Source organism: Aotus nancymaae, unplaced genomic scaffold, assembly GCF_030222135.1.
Source record: "Aotus nancymaae isolate 86718 unplaced genomic scaffold, 86718_ANA_hifiasm-v0.15.2.pri h1tg000016l, whole genome shotgun sequence".
NCBI classification, from domain to species: Eukaryota; Metazoa; Chordata; class Mammalia; order Primates; family Aotidae; genus Aotus; species Aotus nancymaae.
The window spans coordinates 72,474,366-72,489,524 of record NW_026988428.1 but is presented as its reverse complement, the minus strand read 5'-3'; the positions used below and the strand labels follow the sequence as shown (position 1 = coordinate 72,489,524).

The 15,159-nt window shown below is 44.1% G+C and overlaps 1 pseudogene; it reads left to right on the top strand.

Annotated features, from left to right (window-relative positions):
- The first annotated feature begins 3,038 nt into the window (after nt 1–3,038).
- LOC105707863 (splicing factor U2AF 35 kDa subunit-like protein) lies at nt 3,039–9,524 on the top strand (annotated as a pseudogene).
- The last annotated feature ends 5,635 nt before the right edge of the window (nt 9,525–15,159 follow it).

Genomic DNA, 15,159 nt, shown 5'->3' with positions numbered 1-15,159 from the left:
TGACTTTAGATAACCTGATGACTATGTGCCTAGGTAATGATCTTTTGGCAATGAACTTCTTAGGTGTTCTTTGAGCTGCTTGTATTTAGATGTCTAGATCTCTAGCAAGGGCAGAGAAGTTTTCCTTAATTATTCCCTCAAATATGTTTTCCAAACTTTTAGACTTCTCTTCTTCCTCAGGAACACCAATTATTCTTGTGTTTGATTGTTCAGCACAATACCAAACTTCTTGGAGGCTTTGCTCATTTTTAAAATTCTTCTTTCTTTGTCTCTGTCAGATTGGATTAATTCAAAAGCCTTGTCTTCAAGCTCTGAAGTTCTTTCTTCTATTTGTTTGATTCTATTGTTGAAACTTTCCAGCATATTTTGCATTTCTCTAACTGTGTCATTCATTTCCAGAAGTTGTGATTTTTTTTTTTAATTTATAAGATATATTTCTTTGGAGATTTTTTTTTCACCCATATCCTATATTTTTTTTAAGTTTCTTTAAGTTGATTTCCCTTTTCTCTGGTGCCTCCTTGATAGCTTAATAATTGACCTTCTGAATTCTCTTTCTGACAATTCAGAGATTTCTTCTTGATTTGGATCCATTGCTGGTGAGCTAGTGTGATCTTTTGGGGGTGTTATAGAACCTTGTTTTGTTATATTACCAGAAATGTTTTTCTGGGTTTTTTTTGTTTTTTTTTTTTTTGATTTGGGTAGACTATGTCAGAGGAAAGGTCTAGCCACCCAGTGGGGCTACCAGGCTCTGGACTGTTACTGGGGAGTGTCTGCAAAGAGTCCTGTGATGTGATTCATCTTCAGGTCTCTCAGCTGTGGATACCAGCATCTGCTCTGGTGGAGGTAGCAGGGGAGTGGATCGGACTCTGTCAGGGTCCTTGGTTGTAGTTTTGTTTAGTGCACTGGTTTTCTCAAATGCTGGTTATATTAGCAGTGAAGTTGTTGCATGGACAGACTCAGGGCCTCTGGGTAGCCAAGATATTACAGGCAATGGAATTAGCTGTTGTTTTCTCCTTTCTTGGGGCAGCATTGTTCTGTTATGAGTTGCTATAATGGCTTCAGTTGGTTGGCCTCCAGCAAGGAGGTGGTGCTTTCAAGAGGAGCATGCATCCATAACCTGGCTCCTGTGCCCCTTCACCTCTGGAACTCCCACCCTCACTCTTGTTGCTGGATCTCCCTGCTGGATCAGTCTTTCCTTCAGGTGAAACCTCTGGCACTGTTTGTAGGTAAAATCAGGGCCCCGGCTTTATTTTGGGAAGTTCTGAATAATAATTACTAGGGAAAAAAGGGAGGAAGCAACCAGGTAAATCAAGAAAGTAAGGAGTAGCCGCTGCTGAGGTCTCCACCTCTGTGTTGTCACTGTGCTGTCATGGTGCTGCTGTCAGCACACCCGGGCCCACCCAAGCCTTTTCATTTCTTAGCTACGTTTGGTCTCATTAATTCACATCTAGAAATATATTTGAATGAAAAACAATCCAGGATATATGCATACATTAATTTTCAGGGATGTTTAGCAAGGCTACTTGTGTAGAAAAATTGGAGCTAGGTAAATGACTAACAATAGGCAACTGATTCTAAATCATGGAAATTTGTTAAGAGGAATTTTTGTTTTTAGACAGGACCTCACTCTGCCCAGACTGCAGTGCTGTGGCATGATCATGGCTTACTGCAGTCTCCAACTCCTAGGAACAAGTGATTCTCCTGCCTCAGCTTCCCGAGTAGCTGGGATTACAGATTCACACCACCACCCCTGGCTAATTTTTAAATTTTTTTGTGGCGACGGGAGCCTCTCTGTGTTGCCCAGACTTGTCTTGAACTCCCAGGCTCAAGCCATCCTTGAGCCTTGATCTCCTGAAGTCCTGGGATTGTAGGTGTGGCCCACCACACCAGCCTTTTAGTAGAATTTATTGTTCACATTTAAAGTCATTTTAAGGGAGAATATTTATAATCGACAGAAAATGCTCACTATAAGTCAGGCAGGATGGCTCACGCTTATAATCCTAGCCCTTCGGGAGGCCAAGGCAGGCAGATCACTAAGTCAGGAGTTTGATACCAGCTAGGACAACATGGTGAAACCCTGTCTGTACTAAAGATACAAATATTAGCTGGGCATGGAGGTGTGTGCCTGTAGTCCTAGCTACTTGGGAAGCTGAGGTGGGAGAATTGCTTGATCCCTGGAGGCAGAGGTTGCAATGAGCTGAGATCATGCCACTGCACTCCATCCTGGGCAAAAGAGTGAGGCTCTGGCTCAAAAAAAAAAAAATGCTCACTATATATTGAGTGGGGGAAAGTGGTTTACAAAATAGGTTTTGGGAATGGGTGCGGTGGCTTATGCCTGTAATCCCAGCACTTTGGGAGGCAGAGGTGGCACGAGATCAGTAGTTCAAGACCAGCCTGGCCAACATGGTGAAACCCCATCTCTACTAAAAATAAAAAAATTGGACGGGCGCAGTGGCAGACACCTGTAATAACAGTTATTTGGGAGTCTGAGGCAGGACAACTGCTTGAACCCGGGAGGTGGAGGTTGCAGTGAGCCAAGATTATGCACTCACTGCACTCTAGCCTGAGGGAAAAAAAAACAGGTTTTGGCTTAAAAAGAAAACAGGGAGATATAATATGGATAGACAAAGACAGGAAAGTGATATCTCTAGGTGGCTGGATGCTAGGCGTAAGTTTTATGCCATGTTATTTTTGTTTGTTTATTTGTTTTGAGATGAAGTCTCATTCTTGTTGCCCAGGCTTGAGTGCAATGACGCGATCTTGGCTCACTGCAATATCTGCCTCCTGGGCTCAAGCAATTCTGCTGCCTCAGCCTCCTGAATAGCTGGGGTTACAGGCGCCTGCCACTACGGCTGGCTAACTTTTGTATTTTTAGTACAGACAGCGTTTCACCATGTTGGCTAGGCTGGTCTCAAACTCCTGACCTCAGGCGGTCCACTGCCTCGGCCTCCCAAAGTGCTGGGATTATAGGCGTGAGCCACCATACCCGGCCGCCATGTTATTTTTGTAAAAATAAGATTAAAAATGATATTTTTTAAATCTCGGGGTTGAACACTCGGGGGTGGTCAGCAGTTCACTCACCAGTGCTTGTGGGCTTTGTTCCCTCCCTGGAAAGGGATGGAGAATTCCATGTCCAAAGGGAGCCTCTGCCGTCCACGGTTCTGAGCTTCAAGTCACTAGGACTTCTTTCAAACATGTGTGATGAGGAGACTCCAATGTTGGTCTCAGTTCCCAGGCTGAACTCAGCAGATCAGCCCATGAAAACTTCTGTATTGAGACAAAAGGATTGGAACTGTCGGAAAGCAACACCTATTGTCCTGGTCTTGACACCAAGGAAGAGGACAGATGACAAAGAAACTGAAGACAGGTATTGGAGAGAGGTATAACATTCCAGTCCCTCAATCTAGAAATGCTAGCAGGACCAACACAGCTTCATAGACCCGGCTAGGCACGGTGGCTCATGCCTGTAGTCCTGGCACTTTGGGAGGCCGAGGCGGGTGGATCACCTAAGGTCAGGAGCTTGAGACCAGCCTGGCCAACATGGTGAAACCTTGTCTCTACTGAAAATACAAAAATTAGCAGAGGTTGCAGTGAGCCAAGATCGCGCCACTGAGCTCCAGCCTGGGTGACAGAGTGAGACTCCATCTCAAAAAACAAAAACAAAAACAAAAAATAGTTCCAGGGTCAGAATCCCCCGGTGAAGATTCTTCATAAGAAAAAAGACAGGATTGTAACTCATCAACGGTTGCAGGGCAGGCCATGGGGAAAGAACAAAAATTTTCCAAATTATCAAAACTGGAACTCTAACTTTTCAGGTCCCAGCTTACTTTTTAAATCTCAAGCTAATCAGAACTTTGCCAGGGCCAAATTTAGTGAGCCTCCATCACCAAGAGTTCTTTCTAAACCACCAAGCTGTTTCCTTTAATTCTTCAGATAAGGAAATAATGACATTTTAACTTAAAACCTTACTTAAAGTACAGGAACAAAATAAGATAAAGTACTAATGTTTACATTAAGCTACATTTACAGATAATTGTAAGTTGGTCTAAAACAAATTCACCAAGGGATTAATGTATTTGTGTAGAACTGTAAATTAATGTAAAAAATATAATTGACTTCATCTCATTTGTTTCATGTGTTAGGTGCACTGTGATGTAATGATAGCATCAGTGCAACTTAAAGTAACTAAATTAATAATTGTACTTACTGTTAAGTGTTCTCAAAAATTTTTTTTTTTTAGGCATAGTCTTGCTCTGTCACCCAGGCTGGAAGTGCAGTGGTGCAATCTCGGCTCACCGCAACCTCTGCCTCCCAGGTTCAAGTGATTCTTGTGCCTCAGCCTCCTGAGTAGTTGGGATTATTGGCATATGCCACCACGTCTGGCTAATTTTTGTATTTTTAGTAGAGATGGGGTTTCACCATGTTGGCCAGGCTGGTCTCAAACTCCTGACCTCAAGTGATCCACCTGCCTTGGCCTCCCAAAGTGCCAGGATTACAGGCATGAGCCACTGCGCCGAGCCTCAAATGAATAACTTTTTTTTTTTTTTTTTTTTTTTTTTGAGACGGAGTTTCGCTCTTATTACCCAGAGCTGGAGTGCAATGGCACGATCTCGGCTCACCGCAACCTCCGCCTCCTGGGTTCAGGCAATTCTCCTGCTTCAGCCTCCTGAGTAGCTAGGATTACAGGTCCGCGCCACCGTGCCCGGCTAATTTTTTGTATTTTTAGTAGAGACGGGGTTTCACCATGTTGACCAGGTTGGTCTCGATCTCATGACCTCGTGATCCACCCGCCTCGGCCTCCCAAAGTGCTGGTATTACAGGCGTGAGCCACCGCGCCCGGCCTCAAATGAATAACTTTTAAGTGAAACCATTCAACTTTAGATTTGGAGACTGGCAAGGGAATCAATGTTTTCTATTGAATGTTGGGGAAAAATAGTAATATAAGATTATTATTCAGGGACAGTAGGATGTTGAAAATGAATCACATTATAAACATCTACCTAAGACATAGGATTGAGAAGTAGGTAAACTTCTGAAAGTTCAGAATACTAGCATCACTTAAATCAGTAATATGCCAACAGCCTGATGAAATCCGGTCTCTACTAAAAATACAAAAAATTTGCCGGGCGTGGTGGCATGCACCTGTAATCCCAGTTACTCGGGAGGCTGAGGCAGGAGACTCACTTGAGCCCAGGTGGCAGAGGTTGTAGTAAGCCAAGATCATGCCACTGAACTCCAGCCCGGATGACAGAGTAAGACTCTGTCTTAAATAAATAAGATGTAAACTCCTCCATAATACCTTGATAACATGTTTTTTACCAACCCTAGGGGTAAATGCTAAATATGTTAACCCAATAGCAAGTAAAATAAAATGTGGGTCAATTTAAAATTTTTGGCTGGTGTGGTGGCTCATGCTTGTAATCCCAGTACTTTGAGAGGCCACGGCAGTTGGATCAGCTAAGGTCAGGAGTTCAAGACCAGCCTGGCCAACGTGGTGAAACCCTGTCTCTACTAAAAATATAAAAATTAGCTGGGCGTGGTGGCACACACCTGTAATCCTAGCTACTCGGGAGGCTGAGACAGGAGAATCACTTGAACCCGGATGCCAGAGGTTGCAGTGAGCCAAGATTGTGCCACTGCACTCCGGCCTGGGCAACAAAGTGAGGCTCAAAAAAAAAAAAAAAACTAAATAAATAAAATAAAAATTTCAATTGTTAATGCTGTTTTCTAATTTGGCACCTTTTAAATGTTTATAAGCAGATGGCTGAGTTGTATTTTTCTACATAAATTCGGATGAAATAATATTGTCCAAACTAAATACTGATATTCTAAAGAAAAGTTTATGAAGTATTTAATGTCCATAATATGTATTTGAAGCAGGAATTTTTTAAACCCCCATCATGCCCCCAACTACAGAAGAAACTCAAATCTCCTCTTTAAATCCTGTCTCCCTCTTGTCCCCCGAGAGGCTGTCAGGTTTGAGAAGTGGAAGGGCACTCACTCCTGCCATAGCCCCCACATATGGAGAACCCACGCATCCAAGGAGCTGGGGGACAGAGATAAAGCTGGTGAGACCCTTGCCCTCTGCTAGGCTGTGGAGAGAGCAGGCCTTTCAGGATATCCAGGCAGGCTAGTGTCATGGCCGGAGTACAGGCATCTGTACCAGCTCTGGTCCAGGCACCATCCCAAGGCTGCCCTGCAGGGGGAGCATGTTCCAAAGTGTTGAATTCCAGAATCCATCAGAAATTATAAGGCCAATTAAATGCCCTCGGTTTAGAGCTCTGATGAGGCTTAAAAGGCTTCAAACAGCTCCTTCAATCCCAACTTATTGTCCCCAGAAATTTCCCAGTGCCTATCACTGTGAGTGGGAGGGAGCAGGGCCTTGGTCTCTCCTCCAAGTGGCTGGGGAGTGACCACCTTAGTGTCCCAAAGCAGGGACTGGATCGAATCCCACTCAAGACCAGAAAACCAGGGGGATGCAGAAGCTAAGGCGGCTGCTGGTTCCCTGGGGACATAGCCTGGGGAGGGTGTCCTGGCTGACAGCCTGTCTCAGGGACATCTGCTCACAGGTCCCTGGGAGCTGTCATCATCTTTTTCAGAATCTGTCATGTTGCCATGCACCCCTAAACAAACAAGACACCCCTTCATGCTAGTCTCTCCAGCTCTGTTGCCCTTTTGGAGGTTGCTAGTGACAGGAAGAAAAGAATGCCTTCCTTGAGTTTTCCCATTCAAATGCTTATTGGCTTTGCACCCTGTGCCATAAAATTGTAAAATAAGCTACCAAGATGTCCAGACAAGATGGACTGTCTGTGCCTATTAGAGGAGCTCCAATTTTCTTTTCTTTTCTTTTCTTTTTTTTTTTTTTTGAGACAGGATCTCACTCTGTCACCCAGGCTGAAATGCAGTGGTGCAATCTCAGTTCACTGCAACCTCCAACCTCCATCTCCTGGGTTCAAGCAATTCTCCCACCTCAGCCTCCCGAGTAGGTGGGATTACAGGTGCACACCACCACACTCAGCTAACTTTTTGTATTTTCAGTAGAGATGGGGTTTCACCATGTTGGCCAGGCTGATCTCAAACTCCTGACCTCAAGTCAGAACTCCACCTCGGCCTTCCAAAGTGCTGACATCACAGGCATAAGCCACTGCACCCAGCCAGAGCTCTACATTTAAAAGCAGAACCCTGTGGCCATAGCAGGATGAGAAAGAGTACACCTTGGTTTCTCAACAAGCAGCTCTTGACAAACATCCTGCTTTACAGCTCTGAGCCAGAAAAGTTTTAGTAACCACAGCCAGGATAAACTGTAGCCAGAAAGCTACTCCTCGCCACCTACCCAACTCTGTCCCCCATCCCACCCCTACCCCCCAAAATGAACAGCTGACAAAGACTTTTGGTTTGGGGCTTGAAACTCTCCCAATCAGGGCTGGATTATTTGACCAATCAGAATTGAAGTAGTTTTAATCCTTCATCAGCATCAACAGACTTAAGACTATGGGCTAGAAATCTTATTTAAGCCAGACCCTCCCTTTGTTCTTTGAAGAGGACACTTTCATTTGTACTGAAAGGCTGTGCCTCCCAATCGGTGAATGTTTTTTATGGAAAGTAAAGCTCTCTCTTTTTCCTCTGCTGATCTCATGGTCTTTTGTTAACCCCCACTAGGCCTTTCTAAACAGGGCCACAGCAGGAAGGTCTGATAATGGTGAAAGGTGACTGAGACAAGGCCTACCATGCATATTTGTAGAAGCCTTAGCAATAATAATATAATCCAACTTCCTCATGTGACAGATAAAGAAACTGAGGCTCACTGGAGTGATGGGCCAGGCATGGGTGGCATACTAGCTTCAGCCCACAAAGACAGCCCTGATAAAGCCTGGAGAAGTTTGTTAGGAGGGTTTCCCACCTAATTTCCATCCACCTAGCTACTAATGCCTGGAAAATTGTAGTTTCTACCTATCTTGAATGAAGACCTGTATATAAGCTCCGTGTCTCTCTTTCTCTCTCTCTCTCTCTGTGTGTGTGTGTGTGTGTGTGTGTGTGTGTGTGTGTGTGTATGTATTTGCTGTATACAGACTTTGCATTTTTTCTGACTTAGCATTACATGGTGAGCTTTTCCCAGTGTCATGCAGGAGGCTCTCGAATATGTTTGTAGGAAGAATGCCAAACAGTCTTTGAAAAAGCTCAGCTTTAAGAGCCACCCCATATTCAACTGATACAGTTGAATGTGTCTCACAAGTCCTATTGCTATGCCTTTAGGTTTTTTAAATCAGTTTTACCTGTCAAAAAAAGTGCTGCTGAGAACATCCCTGTTAAGTCTTTGCATTTCTGACTCTTTATAAGTGATTCCTAGTACTAGACGTCACATTAAAGACCACAGATCTTTTGGTGCACAGTGCTTAGTTGCCTACTAAAAGGACTGTGCTAGTCTATACATCTAGAGGAATGAGGGTGCTCACTTTCTTTCATTGCTGGTGAGGCTGACAATTTGTTATGAGAGGAGGAAAGTGACACAGTCCATATGCAGCTAGATGGTGGTCACGTGGTGTATTCTAGGGGCAATTACCTTCTTTGCTTGTGCCACTGGCCCATTGTGCTTGGCATCTCCAGTATACCCAGCACCATGCATGTTGCTGACTTAGTGAATGTGTTCTTACCTCACGTCCTATCTCTCATCCCAGCTCCCATAGGTCACAGCCCGATCGATCTCTGGGGCTGTCATTTTTCCCTTCCTCTTCAGTGGAAAACAGGAAGACACGTCCCGCGCGGGCGTCGGCAGGGTTGGCAGCGACAGCAGCAGTGTCTGAGGCGGCGGGTGGGAAATGGTGGAGTATCTGTCCTCCATCTTCCGCACCTGAAAGGTAAAGTCAACTAACTGTTCATTTTATTTCAAAATTGGAGCATGTCGTCACGGAGACAGGTGCTCTCGGTTGCACAATAAACCGACATTTAGCCAGACCATCTTGATTCAAAACATCTTTCGTAATCCCCGAAACAGCGCGCAGATGGCTGATGGCTCACACCATGCGGTGAGCGACGTTGAGATGCAGGAACATTGTGATGAATGTTTTGAGCAGGTTTTCACAGACGTGGAGGAGAAGTATGGGGAAGCTGAGGAGATGAACGTCTGTGATAACCTGCGCGACCACCTGGTGGGGAACATGTCCGTCAAGTTTCGCCGTGAGGAAGATGCGGAAAAGGCTGTGATTGACTGGAATAACCGTTGGCTTAACGGTCCGCCGATCCAGGCCGAGCGGTCCCCGCCGTGAGGGACTTCAGAGAAGCCTGCTGCTGTCAGCACGAGGCGGGAGAACACACGCGGGGCGGCCTCTGCAACTTCATGCATTTGAAGCCCGTTTCCAGAGAGCTGCGGTGGGAGCTGTACGGGCGCGGTCGCAAGAAGCATAGAGCAAGATCTCAGTTCCGTGAGGTCGTTCCCGTGGTGGTGGCGGGGGCGGTGGCGGAGGCGGCGGCGGACGGGAGCGTGACAGGAGGCGTGGAGAGACCGTAAAAGATCTGCGCGATTCTGAGCCATGCCATTTTTACCTTATGTCTGCTAGAAAGCGTTGTAGTTGATTGACCAAACCAGTTCATAAGGGGACTTTTTAAAAAACAACAACCAAACACAAAGATGGGTTTCTGAATAAAATTTGTAGTGATAACAGAAAAACAAACAAACCAGGAAGATACACACGCTGCCAGCACCAGGCATAAGGACATCATGGTGTTCTCCTTCCTGTCTTTGCTTTCCCATTTGTCCTTTTGCTTTGTGTCCTTCCCAGTGCTGTCATATGCCCTGGGTGGCTGCTGTCACTTTTACTTAGGGATGTTTTGGTTCCACATAAAGGACAATAAAAGGAAGGGCAGATCTCATCTTTCCTGTACTCATTCATTTATTTATTCATTCAACAAATATTTCTTTTGCCACCTATTGTATATGGGCCAGTATGCTTATTGGAGACGTAGAAGGAAATAGTATTGGTATGAGTATCTGACAGTGCTGGACATGCACTAAATGACAAGCACTGTATTCAGGATAAAATTACATACATGATCTTATTTAATACTTACCACAGCCCCGTGAGATAAGTACTGTTATTTCTCCCATTTTAAAGATAAGGGAAGTGATACCTACAGAAGTTAAAGGTCACAGTTGATTAACTGGTGAAACCTAGATCTCAATCCAGGCCATCGGCATTCAAAGGTAGTTTCCACAAAGGTAGGCAGAAGGGGTGTCATTTCTGAAGGCCTTGATAGGGCTTGTTAAAGAAACGGTAAGAAAGTGAATGTGGCCAGGGCACAGAGTTCTCAAAATTGTACCTACAATATTTGTGATTGTACCTCTATCATAATGTGAATGGCAGCTCCTCCTAATCTCAGCCTGCTCTGTGTTTTGCTTGGGTACAAACTCAGCCATGACTTTAGGGCTAAAGCACTGAGCCTCCTGCAGGCTCCACTGAAGTCCTAAGCATCTGTCTACTTTGATGACTTTGTCCACTGGAATTGCCAACTTTCCAGTGTTCCAGAAGGACACTCTAAGGGCCCATGAAGAGCTCCATCAACATCATGGATGCTACTTTACTTTGACCCCAGTTGTTTTTCCAGAGTTTCAAATATCCCTTTATATACTTTTTTAAAAACTATGTTAAGTGAATAGTTATCATCAGATGCAGACTCAGGTAGGGAAAAGAAATATGAGCAGAAAAACTAACTCAGGAGGTCTCTAAATCCCATCAATAATAAAGCTCCATAGTAAAATGACAGAGCTGTGTTCTGTTGGTATTCATTATTCCCAATGAGAGCACCGCTTTGCCCACAATCTGCATTCTAATGTTTCTTCTCATGAATGGCTTTATTATTTTGCCAAGTCACCTAGATATGCACTCCCATGTTACAGGGGTTGTGAGGACAAATGAAATAAAGCAGTGGTTCTCAAACTTTCATACAGATTCCTGGTCCCCTCCCTAGACTTTCTGATTCAATTCATTCTACTTTCTATGTGGTGGTCTGTCTTCTACTTTGTCCTAGTCTATTTTAAAATTTTGTTAGAAACTGGTTCAAATTATTTAAAGAAGGCCAGGCACAGTGGCTCAGGCCTGTAATCCCAGCACTTTGGGAGGTGAGGCCAGCAGATCACTTGAGGTCAGGAGCTCCAGACTAGCCTGGCCAACATGGTATATTATAATAAACAATAAAAGATGGCTATTACAATTACAACTTTGGGGATGTGTAACCACACTTAATAACCACATGAAAAAAGACACTAAGAAGAAACACATGTTACTGCTGACCAGTAGCACAGGTCATTGTTCCTTAGGAGCTGGTCCACCATGTCCTCCACTGGGCACAGCTGGGCACTGCTCTGTAAATGAGGGGAGTGTCTCTCACATCACCAAGTACTAATCAATAACCTTATCACATACCTCTATACATATAAATTCAATTCTCTATCCTGTATAAACACAGAACCCCATCTCTCTATCAGAGACACACATACGACATTCCCAGAATACATAACCCTAATAACCACTTACTAAAAAATACAAGCACATAGCCCCACAAAACATTCATCCAAACTGCCATGCCCTTGAACACACACACACTCAATACTCATGTAGTTCTCTACATGCCCTAAATATACCCACAATTAACTAACACCACAAATATGTAAACATGCCACTTCATATCCCCAAATACACATACAGTTCCATAATACCTGCACATATATAATCACACTTCCAAATGCTCACACAAAAATAACTCCTCCATCTTCCAAGACACAAGAATCATACAAACTCCACCTCACAACTGCACACATTCATCCTACCAGTTCCCGAAAAGTCATGGATCTTCCCTCACACATTGAAATAGCCATACACAACCCCTGAAAATCATGAAAAGAAACACACAAAATCATGCAACATGTCCTGAGCACACAAAGGGCCTTCCTACATTCCCCAAATATGTAAACCAAACAGAGTATACATCCACAAAAATACAGACACAAACACTTTCTCTATTATTGCCCACGTGCAAGTTATAATTCTTCCAAATATTCCAAACATTAGACACATACAAATCCCCAACAATCATTTCAGAAAACACATCTTCACAACCTAAATCACAAATATCTAACCCCAATTCTTCTGGCATACATATATTACATCTAATATCTTCCAAATATAAACACTAGCTCCTACACACTTGTGGGTAACACCCCCCATGGGCACCGAGGCAGGAGAGCTGTGCAAACCCTAGGCACAATTAGTGCCTGAAGAATATCTTAGTTTATAGTGTTATTACTCAGCTATTTCCTTTATATAATCCTTCATATATAATCATATATTAGTTTATAGAATTAGTGCCTGAAGTATAACTTGCTGCTTACATATATCTAGCTTATATAATCATACTTAATACTTATATCTAACATACTTAGTTCTATGTAATCTTTCTATATAATCATATAGGTATTGTAGTCGGAGCTGTACTGATGCATTTAGTGCCTATTTATATAATCCTTCCATACAACCATATAGTAGTTCGTAGTGGGAGGAATGCCTAAAGCAGTCACAGAACAGAAGCAAGTACATGGGAAAACAGCCAGACCAGGACAAGAACCAAAGACCCAGGCAGTGGCATCCCTGCCTGAAAGGACATACACTGCATGGCAGGCTTAGAGAAAGAGGGTCTCCTCCTGATAAAGGAGTTGTAGTACCTTGCATCCAGTTCCTGCGGAAAGTAGGCCTCAGGCCTGAGATCCAGGAAATAATCAAGGGAGAAGAACTCCTCTGGTGTGACCAGTCACGGCAGCTGTACACCCTGTCAGACTTTTCTCGCTTCTGTGCTGGCTCAAATCATCCTCCCATAAATATCTTAAGAGAAGAGCACAAGCCTGTCAGCTCCCACTGCATTGGCTTACAGTATCCTTCTATTAGAAATGCTTTGAAGTCTCCAGCCCCCAGATAAGACGTGTTGTGCATGACACCTGTTGCGCACGACACCTGTTACACACAGCCCACCTCCTTGCCTCGGTGACCTAATGGGGGTGGACCCCTTTTCTGTACATGACCCTCTACTACTGTGCATGGCATGGTCCCCTACTGCGCATGGCTCACCTCTTTGCCCAGGTGACATAATGGGGTGGCCCCCTCACTTGTGACTCATGTGATTTTGTATGCCCTATCACTAAGCCTATAGATGATGACCTCACTCATGACCCTTCCCCCTGCTTGTACCCAATAAATACGGACACTTCTGGGCATTCAGGGCCCCCACTGGTCTCCGCTCATAGGTGGCATGGCCCCCCAAGTCGAGATGCTCTTCACCAGTTCTTCAGTGTCCTGTCTCTTTACTTCTCAGATCCTGCACTTCAGCACAGCATAAGGAACACCCCACAACCCTATTGGGGGCCCAATAGCCCTACACACATTCTCACAAAAACAGTTATGAATAGTTATGAAGGATCTTTTTTTTTTTTTTGAGACAGTCTCGCTCTGTTGCCCAGACTGAAGTACAGTGGAGTGATCTCCACTCACTGCAACTTTCACCTCATGGGTTCAAGCAATTCTCCTTCCTCAGCCTCCTAAGTAGCTGGGACTATAGGTGCATGCCACCATACCTGGCTAATTTTTGTATTTTTAGTAGAGATGGGGTTTCTCCATGTTGGTCAGGCTGGTCTTGAACTCCTGACCTCAAGTGATCCGCCCACCTTGGCTTCCCAAAGTGCTGGGATTACAGGTGTGAGCCACTGTGCCCAGACCAATTATGACCTTCTTTAATCTGCAATCTCCACACAGACACCACCAACCCACATATGTGAATACATATTAGATTCTCACCAGTTAAATACATTTCAAATTCCAATCTAAGAAGTCATATAAATACATTTTTCACATACACACAACCACCCCACAAATCTCATACCCCCCAAAATCCAAAACAAACCTTTCTTACATTCTCAAGTACACACACTCCAACTGCCCAAGAAGACACGCACATGTGTGCAGTAAATTTTAGATATAATACATGTGTAGCCTACAATTTACAAATAATAATATGCACTACTTTTTATTATAAATTCCACGTAAGTAAGCGATTCTCATAGAAGTTTTTGACTTTGGCCACACTCTTGCATCCACAACCAACTTCTGCTACCAAGTGAACGGACTATGACTGAAGGCCTGTTCTTCCACTTTGCATTGACAAATGCTTCATAAGTGCCAACAGGGAGTATTTCAGGAAATGATCACAGTGTGCACCCCTCCATCTGAAAGCTTCTTCCCTTCCCCAACCCCCTCCCATCAGTGCAAAATTACTGCGGCCCAGCAGGGAGTGACCTGTGTGTCTCAGGAGATTTTGTTGCTGTGCTCTCAGTACTCACTCCTCATCTCCTCTGACCAGTTTCCTAACACTCCTCCTGTTCACAGCACAGAACATGAGTGCTCTTTCCTGCCATTTTGATGCTGATAAATGGTCAGTGATTCTCAGTGTGAAAATGAGAATGAAGCAAGTTTTTTTTTTAAAGACAGGCTACAATAATTCCCATGCTGAGAACGACATTCGATGACACTGAATTCCAAAGAGCAAGGCTGTATGCTGAAGACAAGGCCAGCAGTGAGCAGAGAGAGGCCTGCCAGGATTCTGATGTGCACAGGGGTGTATGGGAATGGGGATGGGACATTGATGGAGAGCATCCTGGCTTGTTTCAGAATGGACATGGGTAGTGGATTCCTAACTCCTGGAGAAACCAGAGCTCTAGGAATTGCAAGCCGCTTTATGTGAGGAAAGAAAAAGATGGTGTTATATCCTCCTGTCCCTTACATCTGGGCCTACTGCCACTAAATCTAGAAGCTGAGAAGGGTATAATGGCGACTCCAGACTTCACTGCATCAAATCAGCCTGCTATTTTTTCTACAATGGTTGTGTTTAGCGGTGTAGCCAAGATTCACACTTGAGTCTCCTTACTGCAAGTTCTCACTCTCACAGTGGAGACTTGACAATAATCACTTAATATGTTACACTTTTTTGGGAAGATCCCAGTGAGTTGTGAATAACACAGATGAAGGACAAACAGATTTGTTGTAAAAGTATACTCTAAATATCATATGGATCACAAGTACAATAAAAACTAACTTACTGTTTACCTTGAATTCAAATTCCACT